At 38.8% G+C, this 15,219-nt stretch overlaps 2 protein-coding genes across 4 annotated transcripts in view; one reads left to right on the forward strand and one right to left on the reverse strand.

Annotated features, from left to right (window-relative positions):
* LOC148941400 (glycoprotein-N-acetylgalactosamine 3-beta-galactosyltransferase 1-like) overlaps positions 1-15,219 on the forward strand; it is an 880,586-nt gene that overhangs the window by 554,278 nt on the left and 311,089 nt on the right. The window lies entirely within an intron of this gene.
* LOC148941403 (glycoprotein-N-acetylgalactosamine 3-beta-galactosyltransferase 1-like) overlaps positions 1-15,219 on the reverse strand; it is a 190,913-nt gene that overhangs the window by 726 nt on the left and 174,968 nt on the right. The gene's annotated exons all lie outside the window — the stretch shown is intronic.

A 15,219-nucleotide genomic window follows, 5' to 3' on the forward strand; every position in this document is an offset into this window, starting at 1 on the left:
GAGGAAACCGCGTTTTCCTCAGTTTTTAATCTGAATTTGTTATCTTTAGATCCCTGTTAAATAGATTGAAACGTATTTTTCAACTGTAAGTGAATATCAACATTAAAAATCAAAACAGACAGAAATGATCCTTTATGTGAAAAAGGACTAAGCCCCCCCCCCCCTCTACTTCCCTTACTCTTTCAGCTGAACTTTCAAAATATTATAACATTATTTTGATTATACTTTCAATCAAGCATAAGTTACACTTATTCGCAAAGAGCCTAGGGCTTAAAGCGCGACGAGCCCCTTCACAAAATGAATAATATTTGCTTGTTTTAATTTGTTACGACATTCATTATTCAAAAACGAAGAAAAAACTATTCTTTTTTAATTTCGTCATATTTGAGGTAATCCTAAAAATATGGGGATGGATTCAAACCCTGGGTCCTCTGACAAGGATCTAGCTGTTATACAACAAAAATTCAAAATACAATCATCCCTAAGACAGTGCTTCGTAAAAGACTTTTTGGGAGGGAGAGGGTATGGAATAAATCTTGTATCCATAGTATCCAAATCTTTAGCATCCATGTTGCAAGCACAATCTAAATATATTCCATAAAATAAAAGTAGGCTGGGGAATAAAAGTAGACCCCCTAACCATAACATTTCAAAGAACTTCTCACGCAAGGGTGGAAAATGTAGTCCCCAAAATGCCCTTTTGAAGCTTTCGGTATCCCCTCAGTCCACAAAAAATCCAAAAACCTTACCCCCGCCCTGAGTGGCTATAGATAAATAGTATATTAGGGTTGCCAAATGCCAACGTCTTCAGCGAGTGAAAATCAAGGCCCAAAATTGTGATTTTCACTAGTTAAGAAGAGTTAAGCAAAATTTCCGCGCGTGCGGCCCTTCTCACTGTTCTTATCACTCTAACGGCATTAGTAGAATGGCCCCTATTGATCGTGACGGGACTCCTTATATGGGCATAGAATACTGACGGGACTCCATATATGGGCATGGAGTCTCTAGGGAGAAAGATTGCGTAATCAAAGTGTGTCAACAACAACAACATCGACCTTGACATTCGCTGAGACCGTGCACTTACAACAACAACAACATCGACCTTGGAACACCTGTGCTGTCGACCTCAATTCACCTATCGTGAATCAATAATTCCCCTTAGAAACAACAAATTAATTCCCCTTTCTTGACAGATCAATCAACCAATGACATCATCTGTCAGACTTTAAAAATTTTCGCCTAGAAACGATTCTCCAGGAATAGATCCAAGTCATTAATGTATTTGCCTCGGAAACAACTCTTTTGGTCGAACTCCAAAGGATATTAATAACCAAAGGCCATGGAAACAATTCTCCAAGAAACATCTTAGCGATGAATTGTTTTAGCGCGGGAATCAGGTTTCTTATTAATTTGAAATGCATTAGCGCAGAGATGCCAAAAACAAAAGCAACACGCTGAAATTACGTTTAGGGATTATGTGGGCGAAACGGTTTCAGTCATTTTATGGAACTATTTCGGCGAATCAGTTAGAGACATTTTAAAAGATGATTTAAAAGATGATTTTAGAAGAGGTTTTGAGTGTGGTCGTTATAATACACAAGTTTCATTTGATCAGTGTTGTGAGGTTCCCTACCACAACCCCAAAGGGTTCCGATCCCCCAACCCCAACCCCAAAGGGTTCCGATCCCCCACCCCAACCCCGAAGGAAGCCCCGGTACTCAAAGGTCCCCCCAAGCTCCCAAAGAGCCCCAGCGACCCAAACGCCCTACTCAGACCCTCAAAGGCCCTCCCCTGGTCCTCAAAGGGCCCCCGGACCCCCAAAGGGCCTCCCGGACCCCAGAGGCCCTCCCCCGGTCCTCAAAGGTCCACCGGGCCCGAGAAGCGCCGCGGGGCAGGAATGCGCCGCATGGGGATGCGCCGCAGGAATGCGCCGCAGGAATGCGCCGCAGGGGATGCGCCGCAGGGAGGTGCCACAGGGATGCGCCACAAGAATGCGCTGCAGGAATGCGCCGCAAAAAGTAGACTAAAAAGTAAAAATTTCGAAATGTTATCCCCCAAACGCCCTCCTCAGACCCCCAAAGGCCCTCCCCTGGTCCTCAAAGGTCCCCCGGGCTCCCAAAGGGCCAACCGACCCCCAAGGGTCCCCCGGGCCCCAAAGGTCCTCCCCCGGTCCCCAAAGGTCCACTGGGCTCCCAAAAGACCACCCAATCCTCAAGAGCCCCGGATTCCCAAACGCCCTCCCTGGGTCCCAAAGGCCCTCCCCCGGTTCCCATACATGCACACAAAAACTTACACACACAAAAACTTACACACACACACACAAAAACTTACACACACACACGAAAACTTACACACACCAAAACTTACACACACACACCAAAACTTACACACACACACACAAAAACTGACACACACACAGACACACAAAAAATAACAAAACCACACTAAAACAAAAAACAAGAAAAAAATTAAAATTCACACAACAAAAAAAACACACAATAAAAAAAAAAAAAAAAACAAACACACACTAAAACTCACACACACACTCAAAAAATTTCACAAACGCACATAATTACAAACACAATAATTCAAACAAAAGAAAACATGAACACAAAAAACACACACAAACACACGCAGCAAAACTTACACACACAAACACTCTAAAAAAACAACCACACACACAAGCGAAAAAAAAAACACACAATCAAAAACTAACATACACAGAAACTTACACACACACACACACACACACAAACTTATACACACACACACACAAAAAACTTTCACACACAAAAACTTACACACACACACACACACACACAAACATACAAACACACAAAAAAAACTTACAACAACACAAAAAACATTAGACAAAAAAAAAATTACACACACACACACAAAAACTAACACAAAAGCGCAAAAACTAAAAAGAAAACCCAAACAAACAAGAACACACAAAATTAAACACACACAAAAACTAACACACACGCACAAAAATTTACACACACACACACAAAAACTTACACACACACACATGAAAAATTACACACACACGCCAAAACTAACACACACACTCAAAAACTACCACACACACACACACAAAAAATTAAACACAACCACACACAAAAAAACTAACACAAGCAAAATAAAAATAAAAATAACACAAAAACTAACATTAAAACAAAAACATACACACACACACACACAAAAAAACTAACACATGGACACAAAAAAACTCAGACACACACGCACAAACACTTACACACACACACACACACAAAACTAACACACACACACACGAAAACTTACACACACACTCCAAAACTGACACACACAGAAACTTACACACACACACACACACACATACTAATACAAACACAAAAACAAAAAAATAACACACACAAAAACTTACACACACACACACACACACACAAACTTACAAACACACAAAAAACTAACATCCACACACAAAAGCAAAGACACACAAAAAATGACACACACACACACAAAAACTAAGACCCACACGCACAAACAAACATGCACACAAAAAAAAACATTCACAAAAAAACTAAAACACAAACAAAAACTAACACACAAGAAAAAAAAATTACACACACACACAAAAACTTACACACACAAACGCATGAAAACTTACACAAACACGTCAAAAACTACACACAAACGCCAAAACTTACACACACACACACACAAACTTACACACACACACACACACAAAAACTAACACAAGCACAAGAAAACTTACAAGAAAAAATAAACTAACAAGCACACAAAAACTTACACACACACACACACACACACAAAAATTACACACACACACACACACGAAAACTCTCACACACACGCCAAAACTTACACACACACACACACACACGCACAAAAACTTACACACACACACACACACACAAAAAACTAACACAAACACACACTAAAACAAACACACACACGCCAAAACTTACAAACACAAAAAATTAAACACAAACACACACACACAAAAACTTACACATGCACACGAAAACTTACATGAACACAAAAACTTAAATGCACACAAAAACTTACACACACAAACACACACACAAAACTTACACACACACACACTAAAACTCACACACACACTCAAAAACTTACACACAAACAAACTTACACACACACACACACACAAACAAAAACTTACAAATGAACACAAAAAACTCATACACACACGCACAAAAAATAACAAACACATACACACACAAAACTAACACACACACACACGAAAACTTACACACACACCCCAAAACTTACACACACAAAAACTTACACATGCACACTAAAAATTACACACACACACACTACAAAACTTACACACACACACACAAACTAACACACACACACACACACAAAAACTAACACATGAACACAAAAAAAAACACACACACACACACACAAAAACTTACAAACACACACACACACAAAACTTACACGCACACACACTAAAACTTACACACACACTCCAAAACTAACACACACAAAAACTTAAAAAAACACACATACAAACATACAAAAACATACACACACACACACACAAAAAACTAACACAAAAAAAAAATTAAAAACACACACACACAATAACAAACATACACAAAAACAAACAAAAGTAAAACAAAACAAAATAAGATAAAAAAACAAAAATAATAACAGAAAAAAAAAAAAAAACAAAAAAAAAGATCAAAAAAAAAATCAACAAAAAACTTAAATGCACGAAAAAACTGACACGCAAGCAAAAAAACTCACAAACACACGCCAAAACTTACACACACACAAAAACTTACACACACACAAAAAAACTTACACACACACAAAAACTTACACACACACACACACACACAAACTTACACATGCACACAAAAACTTACACACACACACACACACACACACGAAAACTTACACACACACACACACACACGTCAAAACTTACACACACAAAAGCTTACACACACAAAAAATTACACACACACACACACAAAAACATACACACACACTCAAAAAATAACATTCAAAAAAAAACTAACAATTACACAAAAAATTACACACACACTCAAAATAACACACACGCACAAAAACTTACACTTACACAAAAACTTACACACACACACGAAAACTTACGCACACACACACACACACACACACAAAAAACTTACACATTCACACGAAAACTTACATGCACATAAAAACTTACATTCACACAAAAACTTACACACACTCACAAAATCTTACACTCACACACAAAAACTAACACACACACACACTAAATCTTACACACACACACGAAAACTTACACACACACACACGAAAACTAACACACACACAAGAAAACTAACACACACACACACGAAAACTTAAATACTCACTCCAAAAAAAACAAACACACAAACAAATACACACACACACACACAAAAACTTACACATGCAAACGAAAACTTACATGAACAAAAAAACTAACATGAACAAAAAAACTAACACACACACACACACACACACACAAACTCACACACACACACACACGAAAACTTACACACACACGCCAAAACTTACACACACACAACAACTTACACACACACACACACACACACAAAACTTACACATGCACTTTGTGCATGTGCCTGTGTGCCTTTGTGCCTGTGTGCGTGTAAGTTTTTGTGTGCATGTAAGTTTTTGCATGTGGGTCTAAGTTTTTGTGTGTGTGTGTAAGTTTTTGTGTGTCTAAGCTTTTGTGTGTGGGTGTAAGTTTTTGTGTGTGTTTGTAAGTTTGTGTGTGTTTGTGTATGTGTGTAAGTTTTTTTTGTGTGTGTGTGTAAGTGTGTGTGTGTGTGTGTAAGTTTGTGTGTGTGTAAGTTTTGTGGTGTGTGTGTGAGTTTTGGTGTGTGTGTGTGTGTTTTTTTTGTGTGTGTGTGTGTGTTTGTAAGTTTGTGTGCGTGTGTGTGTGAGTTTTTTTTGTGTTCTTGTGTAAGTTTTTTTTTGTGTGTGTGTGTGTGTGTGTGTGTGTGTGTAATTGGTTTTTTGTTTTTAATATGGTTCGGTTGGGTTTTATATGTCTTCTGTGTGTTTATGTGTTTTTTTTTTGTGTATGTGTGTTTGTAATTTTTCCTTTTAAGTTTATTTTTTTTGGGATTGGTTTTGATCGAGTGCTTGTTTTTGTTTTTGTGTGTGTGTGTGTGTGTAAGTTTTTGTGTGTGTGTTAGTTTTTTCGTGTGTGTGTTATTTTTCGTGTGTGTGTGTGTGTGTGTGTGAGTTTTTTTTGTTTGTGTGTGTGTGTGTTTTGTGTGTGTTTGTGTGTAATTTTTTGTGTGATTGTAATTTTGTGTGTGCATTTTAGTTTTCGTGTGCATGTGTTAGTTTTTGTGTGTGTGTGTGTGTGTGTAAGTTTTTGTGTGTGTGTAAGTTTTGGCGTGTGTGTGTAACTTTTCGTGTGTGTGTGTAAGTTTTCATGTGTGTGTGTGTAAGTTTTTGTGTGTGTGTGTGTAAGTTTTCGTGTGTGTTTATTAGTTTTCGTGTGTGTGTGTAAGTTTTTGTGTGTGCGCGTAAGATTTTGTGCGTGTGTGTAAGTTTTAGTGTGTGTGTGTAAGTTTTTGTGTACATGTAAGTTTTTGTGTGCATGTAAGTTTTTGCGTGTGGGTGTAAGTTTTTGCGTTTGTGTGTAAGTTTTTTTGTTTGTGTGTTTGTTTTTTTGTGTGTGTGTGTGTAAGTTTGTGTTTTTCTTTTATTTTTTTTTCGTATTTTTTGTAGTGTTTGTTTTTAATTTTTCATGTGTGTGTGTGCGTGTAAGATTTTGTGTGAATTTAATTTTTAGTATGCTTGTGTAAGTTTTGTGTGTGTGTGTGTGTGTTAGTTTTTTTGTGTGTGTAAGTTTTGGAGTGTGTGTGTGAGTTTTCGTGTGTGTGTGTTCTTGAGTTTTGTGTGTGTGTGTGTGTGTGTGTAATTTTTTTTGTGCATCTAAGTTTTTGTGTGCATGTAAGTTTTCGTGTGCATGTGTAAGTTTTTGTGTGTGTGTGTGTGTGTGTGTTAGTTTGTGTGTGTGTGTGTGTGTGTAAGTTTTTGTGTGTGTTTAAGTTTTGTCGTGTGTGTTTTTGTTTTAGTGTGTGTGTGTTTTAGTTTTCTTGTGTGTGTGTAAGTTTTTGTGTGTGTGTGTGTAAGTTTTCGTGTGTGTGTGTAAGTTTTCGTGTGTGTGTGTGTAAGTTTTTGCTGGTGCGTTTCTGATTTGTGCGTGTTTGTATGTTTGTGTTGGATTTTAATTTTTTATGTGCTTTATTTAATTCTTGTGGATGTTTAAGTTTTTTTTTTTTTTTGTGTGTGTGTGTGTGTGTGTGCTTTTTTTTTCTGTTGGGTTGTTATTGTTGTTAGTGTTTTTATTTTTTTTTGCGGGTGTTTAATTTTTAGTGTGTGTGTATTTTGGGTTGTGCATGTATGTTTTTATGTGCTCGTTTGTGTGGTCATTTTTTCTGTATAGGTTGTGTGTGTGTGTGTGTGTATGTTTTTGTGTGTCCAAGATTTTTTTTTTTAAAGTTTTGACGTGTGTGTGTGTAATTGTTCGTGTGTGTGTATGTTTTAATGTTTGTGTGTGCATGTGTAAGTTTGTGTGTGTGTGTGTGTGTGTTTGTGTAAGTTTTTGTTTTTGTGTAAGTTTTTTTGTGTGTGTGTAAGTTTTTTTGTGTTTGTGTAAGTTTTTGTGTGTGTGTGTAAGTTTTTTTGCGTGTGTGTAAGTTTTTGTGTGCATGTAAGTTTTTTTGTGCATGTAAGTTTTTGCGTGTGGGTGTAAGTTTTTGTGTGTGCGTGTAAGTTTTTGTGTGTTTAAGCTTTTGTGTGTGGGTTTAAGTCTTTTGTGTGTGTGTGTAAGTTTGTGTGTGTTTGTGTGTGTGTGTAAGTTTTTGTGTGTGTAAGTTTTTGTGTGTGTGTGTGTGTGTAAGTTTGTGTATGTGTGTGTGTGTGTCTGTGTAAGTTTTTGTGTGTGTAAGTTTCGGGGTGTGTGTGTTTGTTTTCGTGTGTGTGCGAGTTAGTTTTGTGTGTGTTTGTGTGATGTTTTTTGTTAGTGTGTATGTGAGTTGTTTTTTGTGTTCATGTGTTAGTTTTTGTGTGTGTGTGTGTGTAATTTTGTGTGTGTGTGTGTGTAAGTTTTGGAGTGTGTGTGTTTGTTATTTTTCGTGTTAATGTGTTATTTTTTGTGTGTGTTATTTTTGTAGTGTGTGTTTATGTTTTAGTGTGTGTGTGTTTAATTTTTGTGTGTGTGTGTGTGTAAGTTTTTTTACGTGTGTGTGTGAGTTTTTTTGTGTTCATGTGTAAGTTTTTGTGCGTGTGTGTAAGTTTTGTGTGTGTGTAAGTTTTGGTGTGTGTGTGTGAGTTTTTGTGTGTGTTTGTGTGTACGTTTTGTGTGTGTGTGTGTGTGTAAGTTTTTGTGTGAATGTTAGTTTTTGTGTGAATGTAAGTTTTCGTGTGCATGTGTAAGTTTTTGTGTGTGTGTGTTTGTGTGTAAGTTTTTGTGTGTGTAAGTTTTGGGGTGGGTGTGTAAGTTTTCGTGTGTGTGTGTGTGTGTAAGTTTTGTGTGTGTGTGTGTGTGTGTGTTAGTTTTTGTGCGTGTGTGTGTGAGTTTTTTTGTGTTCATGTGTAAGTTTTTGTGTATGTGTGAGTTTTTGCGTGTGTGTGTTAGTTTGTGTGTGTGTGTTTGTGTTAGTTTTGTGTGTGTGTGTGTGTTTGTGTTAGTTTTTTTGTGGTTGTATGTTTTTGTTTGCTTGTATGTTTTCTTGTGGATGTGTTAGTTTTTGTGTGTGTGTGTGTGTGTAAGTTTGTGTGTGTGTGTGTGTGTGTGTAAGTTTTGTGTGTGTGTGTGTGTGTAAGTTTTGGTGTGTGTGTGTAAGTTTTGGCGTGTGTGTGTAAGTTTTCATGTGTGTGTGTGTGTAAGTTTTTGTGTGTGTGTGTAAGTTTTTGTGCGTGTGTGTAAGTTTTTGTGTGTGTGTAAGTTTTTGTGTGCATGTAAGTTTCTGTGTGCATGTAAGTTTTTGCGTGTGGGTGTAAGTTTTTGTGTGTGTGTGTGTAAGTTTTTGTGTGTCTAAGCTTTTGTTTGTGGCTGTAATTTTTGTCTGTGTTTGTGTATGTTTGTGTGTGTGTGTGTGTGTGTATGTTTTTGTGTGTGTTTGTTTTTTTTGTGTGTGTGTGTATAAGTTTGTGTGTGTGTGTGTGTGTATTTTTTTGTGTGTTTGTGTGTAAGTTTTGTGAGTTTGTGTGTTTTTAATTTTTTGTGCGTTTGTTTTTGTGTTTTTTTTGTGTTCATTTTTAAGTTTTTGTGTGTGTGTAATTTTTTGTGTGTGTGTAAGTTTTGTCATGAGTGTGTAAGTTTTCGTGTGTTTGTGTGTGTAAGTTTAGTGTGTGTGTGTGTGGGTGTGAGTTGTTTTGTGCATGTAAGTTTTTTTGTGCATGTAAGTTTTCGTGTGAATGTGTAATTTTTTGTTTGTGTGTGTGTGTGTAAGATTTTGTGTGTGTGTGTGTAAGTTTTTGCGTGTGTGTGTAAGTTTTCGTGTGTGTGTGTAAGTTTTCGTGTGTGTGTGTAAGTTTTTGTGTGTGTGTGTGTAAGTTTTTGTGTGTGTGTAAGTTTTTGTGTGCATGTATGGGGACCGGGGGAGGGCCTTTGGGACCCAGGGAGGGCGGTTGGGGATCCGGGGCGCTTGAGGATTTGGTGTTCTTTTGGGAGCCCAGTGGACCTTTGGGGACCGGGGGAGGACTTTTGGGAGCCCGCGGGACCCTTGGGGGCCGGTTGGCCCTTGGGGAGCCCGGGTGACCTTTGCGAACCAGGGGAGGGCCTGTGGGGGTCTGAGGAGGGCGTTTGGGGGATAACATTTCGAAATTTTTACTTTTTAGTTTACTTTTTGCGGCGCATTCCTGCAGCGCATTCCTGTGGCGCATCCCTGCGGCGCCTCCCTGCGGCGCATCCCTGCGGCGCATCCCTGCGGCGCATCCCCCTGCGGCGCATTCCTGCCCCGCGGCGCTTCTCGGGCCTGGGGGACCTTTGAGAACCGGGGGAGGGCCTCTGGGGTCCGGGGGCCCTTTGGGGGTCCGGGGGCCCTTTGAGGACCAGGGGAGGGCCTTTGCGGGTCTGAGTGGGGCGTTTGGGGGGCTGGGGCTCTTTGGGAGCTTGGGGGGACCTTTGAGTACCGGGGCTTCCTTCGGGGTTGGGGTGGGGGATCGGAACCCTTTGGGGTTGGGGTAGGGGGATCGGAACCCTTTGGGGTTGTGGTAGGGGACCTCACAACACTGTTAAAATTAAACTTGTGTATTATAATGACCACACTCAAAACCTCTTCTAAAATCATCTTTTAAATCATCTTTTAAAATGTCTCTAACTGATTCGCCGAAATAGTTCCATAAAATGACTGAAACCGTTTCGCCCAAATAATCCCTAAACGTAATTTCAGCGTGTTCCTTTTGTTTTTGGCATCTCTGCGCTAATGCATTTCAAATTAATAAGAAACCTGATTCCCGCGCTATAACAATTCATCGCTAAGATGTTTCTTGGAGAATTGTTTCCATGGCCTTTGGTTATTAATATCCTTTGGAGTTCGACCAAAAGAGTTGTTTCCGTGTCAATGACATTAATGACTGGGATCTATTCCTGGAGAATCGTTTCTATGCGAAAATTTTTAAAGTCTGATAGATGACGTCATTGATTGATTGATCTGTCAAGAAAGGAAAATTAATTTGTTGTTTCTAAGGGGAATTATTGATTCACGATAGGGGAATTGAGGTCGACAGCACAGGTGTTCCAAGGTCGATGTTGTTGTTGTTGTAAGTGCACGCTCTCAGCGAATGTCAAGGTCGATGTTGTTGTTGTTGACACACTTTGATTACGCAATCATTCTCCCTGGGGATTCCATGCCCATATATGGAGTCCCGTCAGTATTCTATGCCCATATAAGGAGTCCCGTCACGATCAATAGGGGCCATTCTACTGGCATTTAGAAATAATTACAAGTTATCCTTCGGTGGTTAACTATATTGTCCTAAAATTTTTCAAATATATTTAAAATGAAAAGTCTGGAGGCCTTCCTACTTAAACGAACCTCTAAGTAATGAGTTGGTTAGTAAATTTCAATCTAAAAAAAAAATACAACAAATTTTAGCATTTTTCTTTTACTATCGGCTTATTCTAATTCTTTTCATCTGAGCCATCCAGTGCATCGGCGCATAATTTCCTAAAAGGATATTAAAATGTGTGAATAAATAAAGTACCCTTAAGTTTGGCCAGTGTTTTTTCGAATTGTCGATAGGGAGTATAAAGGTACCGTATTAATCTTTGATTTAGTGAGAGTAAGACTGATTTCCTGGTTTTCAATCACCGTTCAGATTGCCCGACAAATGTTCAGTTAGGTGAACATGTTATTAAAGCACAAGATACACTGACGTATCTTGAAGTACCGAATGGGTCAAATCTTCCCGCCACGCGTCAGCTTTTGGTATGGTTTACTAGTGGCGTTAAAGTTTAAATTTAACCGCCGTATCTTAGCTAGCGTTTATAATGCATTTGCTGTTCCGCATCTACTCGCCCTTTCACCATTTTGGTCTCTTTTTACTACTTCAGATATTAAGGATATACGAAAGTTTTTCTACAAGCATGCGAAATATTTGCTACGGCTGCCCCTCTGGACTAACAACAGCTGCCTATCCTCACGGTACGGAGTTGCTAGTCCAGAGTCCGCGGTGCAGAAAAAAAATGAGAGATATCGGAGACAAATTATTGGTGAAAGCACCTCTGAGATTGTCCTTCATTGATAATGTGTTTGTTCTTACAAACAACTTCCCTTATTTGTATTTTTTTTTTCTTGTCAGTTTTTCTTTGTTTTGGTTTTGTCTGTATTTGTCAGAATTTATTTGTTTCTTTCCCTGTTCTTTTTTCATTACTCCATCAGTGTTGCATTGCATTTTACATTTATGTTGGGCAATATATATATATATATATATATATATATATATATATATATATATATATATATATATATATATATATATATATATATATATATATATATATATATATATATATATATATATATATATATATATATATATATATATATATATATATATATATGTATATTGGCTTATTTCTCGTCAAACTGGCTTATTTTGATGTTTACTGGCGGGAAAATGTTTGCATTTACCCGCCGTTTAAAACTTGGCTTATTTTATTATGATCTGGCTTAGTTTTTGGCGTGAACTGAGTTTTCCAGAAGAAATCATTTTCTTCAACAATCCATACGTCGATTGAGTTCGATATTTTTCACGTCATAAAACGAAGCTGTGATCTCTGTATGCACGAAAGGCTGAATTTATCAACTCAAACACTGGTTCGCTAATACGGTTTTCTCAAAATTGTTGCTAAGTCAGTCTTGAAACGCCTGCCTTTTGCCATTGAGTCTCTTCTGAAACTGAGAATTCTCTCCAACAAAATGTTTGTCTCAGACTAGACCCAAATTTGCTAACCTACCACTTAGTGTTATTCCAATGCCAAATTTGGCGGTATTGACAACCAGTAGAGAAGCCTGGTTAAGGTGGACTGGAATGAATATTGCGGTGGAGAACTTCCAAAAGACTCCTTTGAGATATGGGTCCATGTGCTTCAGATTCGTATTCCTCTTGAAAAGCCAGTTTTTGAAGATTTGGCAAAGTGGGCATTGTCAAAGTTGCTTAGTTTGCCTATTAGCAATGCAGTTTTCGAAAAAACTTTTTCTATGATGAACTGCATTAAGTCAAATCTTCGGAATGTAATGCTTTTACCTATACTAGATACAATTTTGATATTTCTATTGCGAATATCAGTCAGCGACCAATGCTGTTCGTTATTTGTACCATCGGCCAAAATGATTTCGTCCAATAGTAACATGTATTTGCAAAATGCAATTAAAAATATTTCTGACAGCGGACAGCACAATACTAAAACTGATTCGCCTTGACCTTGAAGGGAAACAAGACGAAACAGGTGAGATCCTAGAGGCATCAGTCATAACTAATAACAGCCATGAGCCAAAAACAGATCGCTTCTTTGGTTTATCATAGGAAGTGCGATCGTGCTACGTTAGTAAATGGTAACATAGACGTAATGTATTTTTTTTTCCATGCTCGGGCATTTTGCATCGAAAGAGTTATTGTAAAAACATTGAAAAGAGCTTGTTTGATTGAAAATTCGAGTGGCTAGTGCCCTTTTAATAGTCAAAATTGATTGAAGGGGAACTCGCCCCCCCCCCACGCCCATCATTCCCCCAAACACATCCAATCACAATTTAGCGATAGACATTTTAGTTAGCGCAGCTGATTTTCTCAAAGAAAATATGTTTTGGAGGAGGTCCCTCCCCCACATCCCTAAGGGCAAGGGTTTTAAGTTATACCCTAGGGGCATGTAAGAACGATGTTGGCACAATGTATTTTTGTTTTCCTTTAGAGCAGGGCACTTCATATCGAAGAAGTTGTCGTAGAAACTTCGAAAAGGGCTCATTCAATTGGAAATTGGAGTGGCTTGTGCCCTTTTTAATAGTCGATAGTGATTGGAAGGCGACTAACACCCCTTCCACGCCCACCATTTTCCGAAACACATCCAATAAAAATTTTGAGATAGCCAATTTGTTCAGCGTAGTTGATTTCCAAATAGAAATTGTGCTTTTGAGGAGGACACTCCCCCACAGCCCTCAGAGCAAGTGTTGGAAGTTATGCCCTGGGGACATTTAATGTTTTAATAAAAAGAACTGTTATTGAAAATTCAAAAAAGGCCCTTCGAATTGAAAATTCAAAGGGCTAGTGCCCCTTTTAACAGTCAAAAGTGTATGGTGGACCACTCACCCCCCTCTCACACCCAACTGTTCCCTCCCAACATCCCCTCCAAATTTTGAGATAGCCCTTTTATTCAACTCTCTTTAAATTTCTGGAAATTAGGTCTTTGAGGATGACAACCCCCCCCCTCCCACAACCCACAGGGCAAGGGTTGTAAGTTATGCCAGTAGAAGTGACCCTAAAGCCCCCACGAGTCACCCCTGCTGCCATCGACAATTTAGTTTAATGCTGACGGGACATAATTTATTCAAGGATTATCGATCGAGTCTAATGGGGGTCAAGGTCAATCGATCTGTTGTTGTTGTTGTTTGGCCACGTGTAATGGCATGAGGGGTGATTTACATAATCGATGGGGGGATTATTGATTCACGTCTGGGTGGAATTATGAAACAATATGGTCATAGAGTCCCTAGGGAGAAAGATTACGTAATCGCTCAATGACCTCTTTTTCCAAGATTGATTTACTTGTTGTTTCTATGCGCAATAACTCCGGGAGGAAGGTTGCACATGCGCATTGAATTCTAACGGGAACAATGTTATTGATCTAGGACTCGAGAGGGAAGTGAATTTCCGAGAACTTGATTGCGTAATCGAAGTGTGTCAACAACAACAACATCGACCTTGACATTCGCTGAGAGCGTGCACTTACAACAACATCGACCTTGGAACACCTGCGCAGTCGACCTCAATTCACCTATCGTGAATCAATAATTCCCCTTAGAAACAACAAATTAATTTTCCCTTTCTTGACAGATCAATCAATCAATGACATCATCTGTCAGACTTTAAAAATTTTCACCTAGAAACATTTCTCCGGGAATAGATCCAAATCATTAATGTCTTTGCCTCGGGAACAGTTCTACTGGTCGAACTCCAAAAGATATTAATAACCAAAGGCCTTGGAAAACAATTCTCCAAAGAAACATCTTAGCGATGAATTGTTTTAGCGTGGGAATCAGGTTTCTTATTAATTTGAAATGCGTTAGCGCAGAGATGCCAATAACAAAGGAATACGCTGAATTTACGTTTAGGGATTATTTGGGCGAAACCGTTTTAGACAGGTTATGGAACTATTTCAGCGAAACAGATAGAGACATTTTAAAAGAAGATTTTTGAAGATATTTTGGAAGAGGTTTTGAGTGTGGTCGTTATAATACACAAGTTTCATTTGAACAGTGTTGTGAGGTCCTCTAACCCAACCCCAAAGGGTTCCAATCCTCCTACCCGAACCCCGAAGGAAGCCCCCGGTCCTCAAAAGCCCCCCAAGCTCCCAAAGGCCCTCCACCGGCCCCCTAATGTCCCCCAGGCCCCCAACTGTCCCCCCGGACCCTCAAAGCCCCCCCAAGCTCCCAAAGG

Source organism: Artemia sp. Qi Xiang Cuo, chromosome 18 (genome assembly GCF_049724085.1).
Source record: "Artemia sp. Qi Xiang Cuo chromosome 18, ASM4972408v1, whole genome shotgun sequence".
NCBI classification, from domain to species: domain Eukaryota; kingdom Metazoa; phylum Arthropoda; class Branchiopoda; order Anostraca; family Artemiidae; genus Artemia; species Artemia sp. Qi Xiang Cuo.